This window comes from Arachis ipaensis, chromosome B6 (genome assembly GCF_059453495.1).
Source record: "Arachis ipaensis isolate K30076 ecotype BB chromosome B6, ASM5945349v1, whole genome shotgun sequence".
NCBI lineage: Eukaryota > Viridiplantae > Streptophyta > Magnoliopsida > Fabales > Fabaceae > Arachis > Arachis ipaensis.
In genome coordinates this window covers 94246754-94259163 of record NC_142441.1, presented here as the reverse complement: position 1 = coordinate 94259163, position 12410 = coordinate 94246754, and positions in this window count along the sequence as shown.

Below are 12410 nucleotides of genomic sequence, written 5' to 3'. Positions count from 1 at the left end.
TAAACCAGTAGCCTAGGGTTACAAAATATGAGTGGACTATGATGGATGATGCAGAGATCCACTTCTGGGGCCCACTTGGTGTGCTGGGGCCCACTTGGTGTGTGCTGGGGCTGAGACTTTAAGCAATTCACGTGCAGAGGCCATTTGTGGAGTTGAACGCCAGTTTTTGTGCCAGTTTGGGCGTTCAACTCCAGTTTTTGATCCTTTTCTGGCGCTGGACGCCAGATTTGGGCAGAAGGCTGGCGTTGAACGCCAGTTTACGTCATCAATTCTTGTGCAAAGTATGGACTATTATATATTGCTGGAAAGCCCTAGATGTCTACTTTATAACGCAATTGGAAGCACGCCATTTCGAGTTCTGTAGCTCCAGAAAATCCACTTTGAGTGCAGGGAGGTCAGAATCCAACAGCATCAGCAGTCCTTTTTCAGCCTGAATCAGATTTTTGCTCAGCTCCTTCAATTTCAGTCAGAAAAATACCTGAAATTACAGAAAAATACACAACTCATAGTAAAGTCCAGAAACATGAGTTTTTCCTAAAAACTACTGGAAATAAACTAAAAACTAACTAAAACATACTCAAAACTATATGAAATTATCCCCAAAAAGCGTATAAAATATCCGCTCATCAGTTGCACTGCTTTACCGTCCAATAGGCTCGATGCTCAATCTCTACTGGAAGGTGGCACGCCTTACCGTAGATGATCCGAAAAGGACTCATCCCTATCGGAGTCTTGTAGGCCGTTCTATATGCCCATAGTGCATCTCCTAATTGGAGGCTTCAATCATTTCTTTGTGAATTGACCACTTTCTCCAAGATTCTCTTGATTTCCCGGTTGGACACTTCCGCTTGTCCATTTCTTTGCGGATGATAAGCAGTAGCAACCTTATGCGACACTCCATAGCGCTTGAGCAATGCTTCTACCATCTTGTTACAAAAGTGGGATCCTTGGTCGCTCACGATTGTTCGTGGCGACCCATAACGGCATACAATGTGATTCCTAATGAAAGAAACAACGGCATTGGCGTCGTCAAGGCGGGTAGGTATAGCCTGTACCCACTTTGACACGTAGTCAACTGCTAACAGAATATACAGATACCCACTAGAGTTGGGAAACGGTCCCATAAAGTCAATGCCCTATACATCAAATATTTCACAGAACAACATAGGTTGCTGAGGCATTTCATCCTTTTGGGATGCGTTTCCTGACTTCTGACACTGATGGAAAAACACACATAACCGGTTAGCATCCTTGAATAAGGTTGGCCACCAGAATCCACAATCCAACACTTTTTTAGCGGTCCTTTGTGGGCTAAAGTGGCCACCACATTCGGACGAATGACAAGCTTCAAGAATTGGTTGGAATTCAGACTCCGGGACACATCTTTGAATTACTTGGTCTACGCCCCTCTTCCACAAGTGAGGGTCATCCCAAATATAGTATTTGGAATCACTCCTCAACTTGTCCCTTTGGTTTTTCGAAAAGTTGGGAGGGAAGATTCTTGCAACCAAGTAGTTCGCCATTGGGGCAAACCAAGGAAAGCTATCCGACACAGCATGCAAACTATCCAATGGGAATGAGTCATTGATAGAAAATGGATCAATTTTTAAATTCTCAATGCGGCTTAAATGATCCGCAACCAGATTTTGAGATCCACTCCGGTCCTTAATCCCAATGTCGAATTCTTGCAAAAGCAAGATCCAACGTATGAGTCTAGGCTTTGACTCATTCTTTGTTAATAAGTAGTTTAAAGCTGCATGATCCGTGTATACCACTATCTTTGAACCTAGCAAATAAGATATGAATTTATCTAAAGCATGAACAATAGCTAGGAGTTCTTTTTCAGTAGTGGTATAGTTGGATTGTGCCGTATCTAGTGTCTTAGAAGAGTAAGCAATGACATAAGGGAGTTTACCATCGCGCTGTGCAAGCACGGCACCCACAGCATGGTTTGACGCATCGCACATTATCTCAAATGGCAACGTCCAGTTGGGGCCTCGCACAATTGGTGCCGTGGTAAGAACTCTCCTTAGCTCTTCAAAAGCTTTTACACATTCACCATCAAACTCAAAATCCACATCTTTTTAGAGTAGGCGCGACAATGGCAAAGCAATCTTGCTGAAGTCCTTGATAAAGCGCCTATAAAATCCTGCATGTCCCAAAAATGAGCGGACCTCCCTCACGGATGAAGGGTGAGACAAAGTAGTGATAACATCGACCTTGGCCGGATCTACAGAAATGCCTTCATGAGATACTACATGTCCTAACACTATACCTTGTTGTACCATAAAGTGACATTTTTCAAAATTTAAGACAAGGTTAGTGTCAACACATCTAGCTAGGACCTTGGCCAAGCTCTCTAAACAAAAATCGAATGAAGTACCATAAACGCTGAAGTCGTCCATAAAGACTTCCAGGCAATTCTCCATTAGATCGGAGAAGACACTCGTCATGCACCGCTGAAAAGTAGCGGGTGCGTTACATAGTCCAAATGCATCCTTTTATAGGCAAAGGTGCCAAACGGACAAGTAAACGTGGTCTTCTCCTGATCTTCAGGAGCAATATATATCTGGAAGTATCCAGTAAATCCATCAAGAAAGCAGTAGTGAGATTTACCTGCCAAGCGGTCTAGCATCTGATCGAAGAAGGGTAAGGGGTAATGGTCCTTCCATGTGGCGGCATTCAATCTTCTGTAGTCAATACATAATCGCCACGCATTTTGTACTCTTTTAGTGACCATTTCACCGTCGTCCTTCTCGACCGTTGTGATGCCCGACTTCTTGGGGACAACTTGAACCGGGCTCACCCACTCACTGTCGGAAATTGGATATATGATATCCGCATCTAGTAATCGGGTGACCTCTTTCTTCACTACATCGAGGATGGTTGGGTTGAGCCTCCTTTGCGGTTGCCTAACCGGCTTAGCTCCATCTTGGAGAAATATCCTATGCATGCACTTGCGGGGGTCAATTCTCACAATATCCGCTAGGCTCCATCCTATTGCTTTCTTGTACTTTCTGAGAACATCTAGGAGCTTTCTCTCTTCTTCACTTGAGAGCTCACTAGCAATAATGACTGGAAATCTTTGGTTATCCTCTAAGAAAGCATACTTCAAATGAGATGGAAGGGGCTTCAATTCACTTTTTATCTCAAGTTGAGGTTCCTTTTCATCAATTTTATGGGATTCATTCTCGACAACTTCTTCATGTTCATCTTCTTGGTCATCCGTCTCCTCAACAATGGGGTAGCACAACTTGTCATGGTCTTCTTCTTGCACTTCCTCTACCACTTCATCAATCACATCACATCGGAGCACGAAATTTTCTTTGGGAGGATGTTTCATGGCTTCCTCTAAATTGAACTTGATAGTCTTGTCACCAACCCCAAAGGAATATATACCGGTAAAGGCATCTAACTTGAACTTGGAGGTTTTGAGGAAGCGTCTACCGAGTAGAACGGAGGAGGAGCTTCTATTTTCTGTTGGAGGCATTTCAAAGATGTAAAAGTCAACCGGAAAAACCAAATCCTTAATTGCCACGAGTACATCTTCCACTATCCCCATCACTGTGATCACACTCTTATCGGCTAAGGCAAACCTCGCCGCCGACTTCTTTAATGGAGCTAAATTCAACCGCACATAGATAGAAAGTGGCATGATGCTTACACAAGCTCCCAAGTCACACATATAATCATGAAAAGTGTATCCACCAATACAACAAGACACTAAGCACGGTCCAGGGTCACCACATTTTCTTGGAATAGGTTCCATCAAGGAAGAAATTGAACTACCCAAGGATAATGTCTCCAATTTTCCTATCCTATCTTTGTGTGTACACAAGTCTTTCAAAAATTTTGCATACTTTGGAATTTGTTGAATAGCATCAAGGAGTGGTATGGTTACCTCAACCTTTTTGAACACTTGAAGCATGTTCAAATCAAACTCCGGTGTCTTCTTCGCCTTCTTCACCATGGAAGGAAATGGAATATGAATTAACTCATCCACTATAGCTTTCCTCTTGGGTTCCTTGAGGTTTACTCCTTCTTCCTCATGCCTTTTTTCTACCACCTCTTCTTCATGTGGAGCTTCAACAACTACCTCTTCCTCATGAATTTCTCCCATGACCCTTGGAGGTATCTTCTCTAATGTAGTTCCCGACCGTAGAGTGATGGCGTTGAGACTGCCTCTTGGGTTTGGTTGGGGTTGGGATGGAAGGTTAGAGGAACTTGAGGGTTGATTGGTGTTGTTATTGGGGGTTGGTGATTGGCTTGACATGTTCATCTTTGAAAGCATGTTGGTGAGGTTGGCCAATTGAGTATTCAAGGCCTCGAATTGAGCCTCGTTGCTCTCATCTCGTTTTTCCATAGTGGCTCTAAGCTCATTAACTTGATTGTTGGAAGATGGAGGAGTTGTGTTTTGATTTTGTTGTCTATGGTGTGGTGCTTGGTACTTGGTGTAGTTATTTTGGTTTTGGTTGGAGTGGCCTTGGTTGGCTTGGTAGTTGGTGTTGTTATGGTGGTATTGGGATGAAGATTGGTTGTTGTTATGATGAGAAGAAGAGTTGTTCCACCTTTGGTTTTGATTGCTTCCTTGTGCATTATCTCTCCACCCTTGATGTTGATTACCACCTTGATGGTAGTTGTTTTGACCTTGAGAAGGGTAGGGTGGACGGTTGTTGTAATTCACATTGGCTACTACAAGGGCATGTTCCTCTTGAATTCGATGGCATTGGTCGGTGTAATGTGTGGTGCTAGAGCACAAACCACAAATTCTAGGAGGGCCTTCAAGTTGAGCAACCGGAGGTGGGGCTTGGACGCCTTGGATGGAGTAGTATTCCTTTTGATCCCTTTGGATTTGTGTAAGGATGGTGGTCATATCCCCAAGTGCCTTGGTTAGACTTGCTTCGGAGGGGGATGGTTCTACCATACCCTTGAGAGGATTACTTCTCACCCTTGTACGTTGTGTAGCTTCGGAAACATCCTTTATCAAATTCCAAGCTTCTCCCTCCGTCTTGTTTTTCGAAAGGGAACCGCCACTAGAAGCGGTGAGCAATCTTCTATCTTCCGCACAAAGACCTCCGGTAAAGTAGCTAATGAGCAAGTGAGTGGTCATTCCGTGGTGTGGACATGACTCCAATAGCCTCTTGAACCGAGACCAATACTCGTACAAACTCTCTTGGTCTCTTTGCATTATACCCGAAATCTCTTTCCGGATGTAGTCGGTCTTCTCCGGTAGGAAGAACTTATCAAGAAACTTTCTTCTCAAAAAATCCCAATTAGTCACAATCTCATCCGGTAGCGAGTAGAACCATCTTTTTGCTTGCGCTTCAAGAGAGAAAGGGAATGCAAAAACCATGATAGCTACCTCATCGGCTCCATGCCTTCGAGCCGTAGAACAAGCAACTTGAAAATCCTTCAAATGTCAGATGGGGTCTTGACCCGGAAACCCATGATACTTAGGAAGTAGATTTATCAAGCTACTCTTCAACTCAAAGTTTGGATCAAGGTTAGGATACCTTGCTTGCAACGGTTGAAGTATGATATCCGGAGCTCCTTGCTCATGCAAAGTGATCCGGCGTGGCTCCGCCATGTGTAGCTCACCTGTAGGATGCAAAGATGTATTAGTAGTGTCAACAGAAGAATAGGAAGTAGCGGACTCCAAGTGACTTTCGGTGACGTCTAGTGATTCGGTATTTTCCTCAAGAGAGGCCGAAGTACTAGGCGTATAGTCCAACCGCCGTCTAGCTTGCCGAGTGTGTAACAAAGTTCTTTCGATCTCGGGATCAACATTGGCTAAGCTAGAATTCGGTTGAGACCGAGTCATCAAACTTGAAAGTCATAGCACAAATGCAAAAGAAATCTAAACTATAGCTAAGTATTGAGAGAAGTAAAATATCTACAATATTCATATATTCACATAACCAATATCAAGGCATATGTTGCAACCATTCCCCGGAAACGGCGCCAAAAATTTGACAGGCTCCCAAGGGTGTATTGCTAAAGATTTTCTCCAATAAAACCACGTTGCAAGTATAGCTCTACCAATAACAATCCTCATGGGTCAAATTTAGAGAGAGATTTGGTTGTCACAAGTTCAACCCCAATAGAAATAACCAAAGTATTCAAACCTCGGGTCGTCTCACAAGGAATGGACAAACATGTGCTTCAACATTGGTTAGAAATCCGGGGTTGTGAGTTATGAGCATGAAAATAAATGGGAATCTTAACAAGCAAGTAATCTTAAATTGCAACAAACTAATTCAACTATCTAAGCAAAACATGAGCAATTCCAATGAACAAGAAACATTCCACTTAATTCTATTATAAACCAAGCAAGTAACTGTAACTAAAGCAAATAATTTGGGAAAATTAGTTTTCAAATATGAATAATAAAAGCAACTCTTGGCTAGGCATGGGAATTGGGGTCACAATCCTTGTCTAACAACCGTATCTTGACAATTATGAGGAACCAAGCTCATTAAGTCTACCCTCAAAGTCTTAAGTACGTGATATCTAATCCTAGACTTGAAGTACGTCAAATGGCTTTGATCACATCAACCCATAAGTCCCAACCTACCTACTAATTGGATTAGTAGTGGGTTGGCAACAATGAGTATCAAATTGACCACCAAGGGCTCCCAAATCATCAAATCCATTAGACCCAATGACTCAAGTTTACCCAATTCCCCTTACCTAGGCCAAGAGTAAAGAAGACTACTCCATAATCAAAGTAAACAATTCATCGAACACTTGGTAAGCATTAACAAAAGACATGTTCAAAATAGCAATTAAATTGAAATCTACAAGTACCCACTAATAATTATCAACATACAATCATCCAAACAACAAGATTAAACATAAAAATCATCAATGTAACATCAACAAGTCAAGATTCACAACATTCATGAAATGGGTATAAAATGACAATTGACAAGAATTCATAAAACAATCACTAGATATAAGCAAAATTGTAACAAAGAATTCAAATTGAACAATTAAAACTAGTAATTAACAAGATCCAATTCATAAATCAACAAGGGAAGATCAAATTAAAACTAGTTCTAGAGAGGAACAAGGGTTTCTCTCTCTAGAATAACCAAAGAACCAAAAACTTGCTAAAATTATGTCTTAGTGTAAAAATGATTGATCCCCCATTTTCCCCTAGCATCTTTGGGTCTTTTCCATGCAGAAACAGTTTGAAATTGGGCCTGATGAGCCTCAGAAATTGCTAGGCACGATTTCCTTTAATGAGGTCACGTGCAGCTTCCCACGCGTGTGCGCCATGCATGCGTGCGCGTGCGCGTTGATAGGAATCTTCTGATCCGCGCGGATGCGTCCATCCTTGCGTGCTGCTTCTAGCCATCCCATCCGCGCGTCCGCGTGGAGTGCGCGGGTGCACCGATGCTACTTTTCCCAAGATTTCAATTCTTCATGTTCCTCCCTCTTTGTACATGCTTTCTCCCTCTCTTCTAAGTCATTCCTACCCTATAATTCCTGAAATTACTCAACAAATATATCACGGCATCGAATGGCAATATAAGAGGATTAAAATATGGCAATTTTAAGGCAAAATAAGCATGTTTTCTGTCATGGAGCAATATTGGGAAGTGAACACAAAACCATGCATTTCTTGCGAATAAGTGTAAGAAATATTGATAAAATCCCCCAAAATAAACACAAGATAAACCACAAAATCGGAGTTTATCAAGGGGTATTACCTGAACTCTGTAATGGTGCATTGTAGTAGGGAAGCGTGTCAGGGTTATATCCTATTGGCTGCTAATGCGTTGGGTGATGCCCAGAACTTAGATCAGATACCGGTGGTTAAAGATTTTCCGAAGGTGTTCCCGGATGATATCCCTGAATTCCCACCTCAAAGGAAAATTGAGTTTGCAATTGAATTGGTACCGGGAGCCGGATCAGTGTCTATTACGCCGTATAGAATGGCTTCGATAGAGCTGGCAGAGTTAAAAACTCAATTGGAAGAGCTTCTGAACAAGAGGTTCATTCGACCGAGTGTATCACCGTGGGGAGCGCCAGTTTTATTGGTGAAGAAGAAGGATGGAGGAATGCGATTGTGCGTGGATTATCGACAGTTAAACAAAGTGACTGTAAAGAACAAGTACCCGCTGCCAAGGATAGATGATTTGATGGACCAACTACAAGGAGCTGGAGTATTTTCCAAGATTGATTTAAGATCCAGGTACCATCAAATAAGGGTGAAGGAGGGTGATATCCCTAAAACTATGTTTAGGACGCGTTATGGACACTACGAGTTTGCGGTAATGTCCTTTGGGTTAACGAATGCACCTGCTGTTTTCATGGATTACATGAACAGAGTCTTTCATCCCTTTTTGGACAAATTCGTGGTGGTTTTCATAGACGACATCTTAGTTTACTCTAAGACGGTGAAGGAGCATGAGGAACACTTGAGGATTATGTTGCAAATTTTAAAGGAGCGGAAGTTGTATGCTAAGTTGTCGAAGTGCGAGTTCTGGAAGGAGGAAGTAAAGTTCCTAGGTCACGTGATGAGCAAAGGAGGGATAGCTGTGGTTCCTTCTAAGGTAGAAGCGGTGATGGAATGGGAAAGACCGACGACTGTGACGGAAGTCAGGAGCTTTTTGGGCTTAGACAGATATTACCGGAGATTCATTGAAGGGTTTTTCCCGATTGCACTACCAATGACGAAGTTGACAAGGAAGGAAGTGCCTTTTGTGTGGACATCGGAGTGTGAAGAAAGTTTTCAAACTTTGAAGCAGAAATTAACTTCAGCGCCAGTTTTGATTTTGCCGGAACCGCATGAACCGTTTGAAGTATACTGTGATGCTTCTCTGAAGGGTTTAGATTGCGTATTAATGCAACATTGGAATGTGGTAGCTTATGCATCGCGTCAGCTGAGACCGCATGAGGTGAATTACCCCTCTCATGATTTGGAATTAGCGGCGATTGTGTTTGCACTGAATATTTGGAGACACCACTTGTACGGCGCGTCAGCTGAGACCGCATGAGGTGAATTACCCCTCTCATGATTTGGAATTAGCGGCGATTGTGTTTGCACTGAATATTTGGAGACACCACTTGTACGGAGTAAAGTTTAGCGTCTTTTCTGATCATAAGAGTCTTAAGTACATCTTTGATCAGAAAGAGCTTAATATGCATCAGAGGAGATGGATAGAGTTGCTTAAGGACTTTGATTTTGAGTTGAGTTGTTACCCTGGAAAGGCGAATGTGGTAGCAGAAGCATTAAGTCAGAAATTTTTGACAATAGCTTGGATGAGAATCAAGGAGGAGTTAGTTGATAAGTTTGTGGATCTTAAGTTGGATATTGGTGAAGTTGTCGGAAGAGCTTGTTTGAATCAGTTGCAGATCTCGAGTACCTTTAAAATAGAGATTCAAAAGGCTCAGCAAGATGAGCAGAAGCTTCGCAATTGTTTCAACCAGTTGGTGATAAGAGGCGTGAAGAATTCACTAAGAATGGTGAAGGATTATGGAGATATAAGGGAAGGATTTGTATACCGAATGTCGGAAGTTTGAGACAAGATTTGTTGTCGGAAGCTCACAACAGTGTGTTTTCTATTCATCCTGGAAGTACAAAGATGTATTATGAGTTGAAGAAGATGTTCTAGTGGCCTGGGATGAAAGGTGATGTGGCTACCATGGTATCCAAGTGTTTAACTTGTCAGAAGGTGAAGATAGAGCATCAGAAACCGTTGGGAATGTTACAGCCACTTGAGATTCCTCAGTGGAAGTGGGAAGGAATTGCGATGGACTTTGTGACCAGTTTACTGAGGACTAGGTCGGGATTTGATGCGGTTTGGGTGATCGTGGATCGCTTAACCAAGTCTGCTCATTTCCTGCCTATCCAGTGAAATGTTCTATGGAGGAGTTGGCGAGATTGTATATCAAGGAGATAGTAAGGTTGCATGGTGTGCCATCGAGCATAGTGTCGGACCGTGAGCCCCGATTCACATCAAGATTTTGGGGAGCTTTTCAAAGTGCTTTTGGTACGAAGTTATGTCTCAATACCACATATCATCCGCAAACTGATGGACAGTCAGAAAGGACTATTCAGACATTAGAAGATATGCTGAGAGCATGTCTGTTGGATCAACCCGGGAGTTGGGATCGTTACATGCCATTGGTGGAGTTTGCATACAACAATATAAAAGGTTCATTAATGAACAAATTTCAACATAACACACTAACAAACACACCCACACAGCTGAGATGAGAAGGAAGAAGAAAACCCTCCATTAACACTATTCACTCTTAACTTCCCAAGCTCATATCTTGAGCTATAGAGCTCCGATCGTTGCACCGTTTTCGGCTACGCGTTCCTTGTGAAGAGCTCTACAAAACCCATTTAAGAAACTGATAAAGAAAGCTCGAATCCCTTTTAGTTCTTCTATCCAAAATATCGGGTTTTTAGGGATTTTGATTAAGTGAGTTTTTGTGATTTTGGATATTTAGGTTCACTCTAATCCTTGCTTAGCATTGATTTTTGGCTTTCAAAGCTGTTGCAAAAGGTAAGAGGTATTAAACCCTTGTGAGATTATGTTTATATTGAACTCTAGGTTGATTTGTGATAGTTTATGTACATATAGCTTGAATAATTGTGAGTTGGAGGCCTTTGGTGATTGTTGGTGGCTTGGATTGTGTTGGAAAGCTTGTTGGTGATCATTATTTTGCTCATTTTGGGTTAAGGGCATATTGGGAACCGGTCAAGGTATGGTTTCGGTTTTCTCTATGTAGTATATAATATTCATAGACACTTAGGCTAGTGACCATAGGATATGTTTGGATTTAAATGGTTGTTGAGTTGTTGAATGATGCTATGTGATGATTTATGACGAATTGATGATTGTTGAGTTTGATTATGATGATTGATAATGATATTATGAGGATGAATGATTTGTGAAGTTGAGAAGTGATTTGTGTTGATATATGTGATGTTAATGTTGATGATTTGGTAATGTAGTTAGGAAAATGTTAATGAGGATTGATTATAATGTGATATATTCATGTTGAGATTGAGGATAATGAAAGGTGAAGGAAAATGTGGTAAGCTTGGCATAATATGACACAAATGGTTGATTTTGATGAGAAATAGAGTTTGGAATGGTTTGGTATGGTTTTGGTTGTGTTTTACAAGAAATTGTGGAAATTGTGAAATTTGGTAAAAGTGAAATTTTGGTGAACTTTGTCTGATCATAACTTTTGCCTTGGTTTTCAAAATTTGTTGAATTTGGTATGGAATTAAAGCTTATTAAAAACCCTTAAATCGATATAAAGTTTGTAAAATTTGGGTTTTTGTAGAGGAAGTTATGATCATTCAAAGATTGATGTAAAAATCTAAAATTCTGCTAAGTTACAGAATTTTATGATTTCTGGTATGTGCGCACGCACAGCCTTGTGCGCACGCACAACCCTGCGAAAATGTTTACCTGTGCGCACGTATAGACCTGTGCGTACGCACAGGCAGGAGAGGGCTTTCTGGTTGCAGTGTTAGCAGAGGTTGTGCGCGCACACACCAATGGAAATTTACAACCTGTTGACAAACCCCAATTTGACGGTTTATCTTGTATTGAATTTAGGGGATTTTATCACCTTTTACCCACATTTATTCAATGAAATAGCATGGTTTTGTATATTCTCCTTTAATTGTGCTTAAGAGTGAAAACATGCTTTTTAGATCTTAAAATAGCTAAATTTAATTCTCCTTGATTCCATTAGATGCCTTGATATGTTTGCTAAGTGATTTCAGATTTAGAAGGCAAAGATTGGATCGAGGGAATGAAGAAAGAAGCATGAAAAGGTGGAGAACTCATGAAGAAATGAAAGAACCGGAAAGCTGTCAAGCCGACCTCTTTGCACTTAAATGACCATAACTTGAGCTACAGAGGTCCAATTGATGCGGTTCCAGTTGGGTTGGAAAGCTAACATCTGGAGCTTCGAAACGATATAAGATTTGCCATAGTTGCTACACGTATGGTGGCGCGCACGCGCAAAGTACGCGCACGCGCCGTTGCTGCCACCTAGTTCACTTAAAGCAAAACGTGGCCAACGAATTCTAGAGCCTTGTGGGCTCAATCCAACTTATTTCTGATGCTATTTAACCCAAGGAGTGAAGAGGGAAACATGTGTTAGTTACCAATTAGTTTAGTTTAGCTTTGTAGTTAGTTTCTAGAGAGGGAAGCTCTCTCTTCTCTCTAGGATTAGGATTAGATTAGTTCTTAGATCTAGATCTATTTCTTCTTATTCTCTCTTCTAATTTTCGTTCCTCTCCTCTATTGCACTTGTAGGATTCTTCTTCTAATGTAATTCCTTTGTTTGTAGTTTGTGAATTCTCTTTTGTAGATCTACATTTCTCCTTCAATGCAATTGGTAAGTTCTTTGTTGTTTCATGATTGATT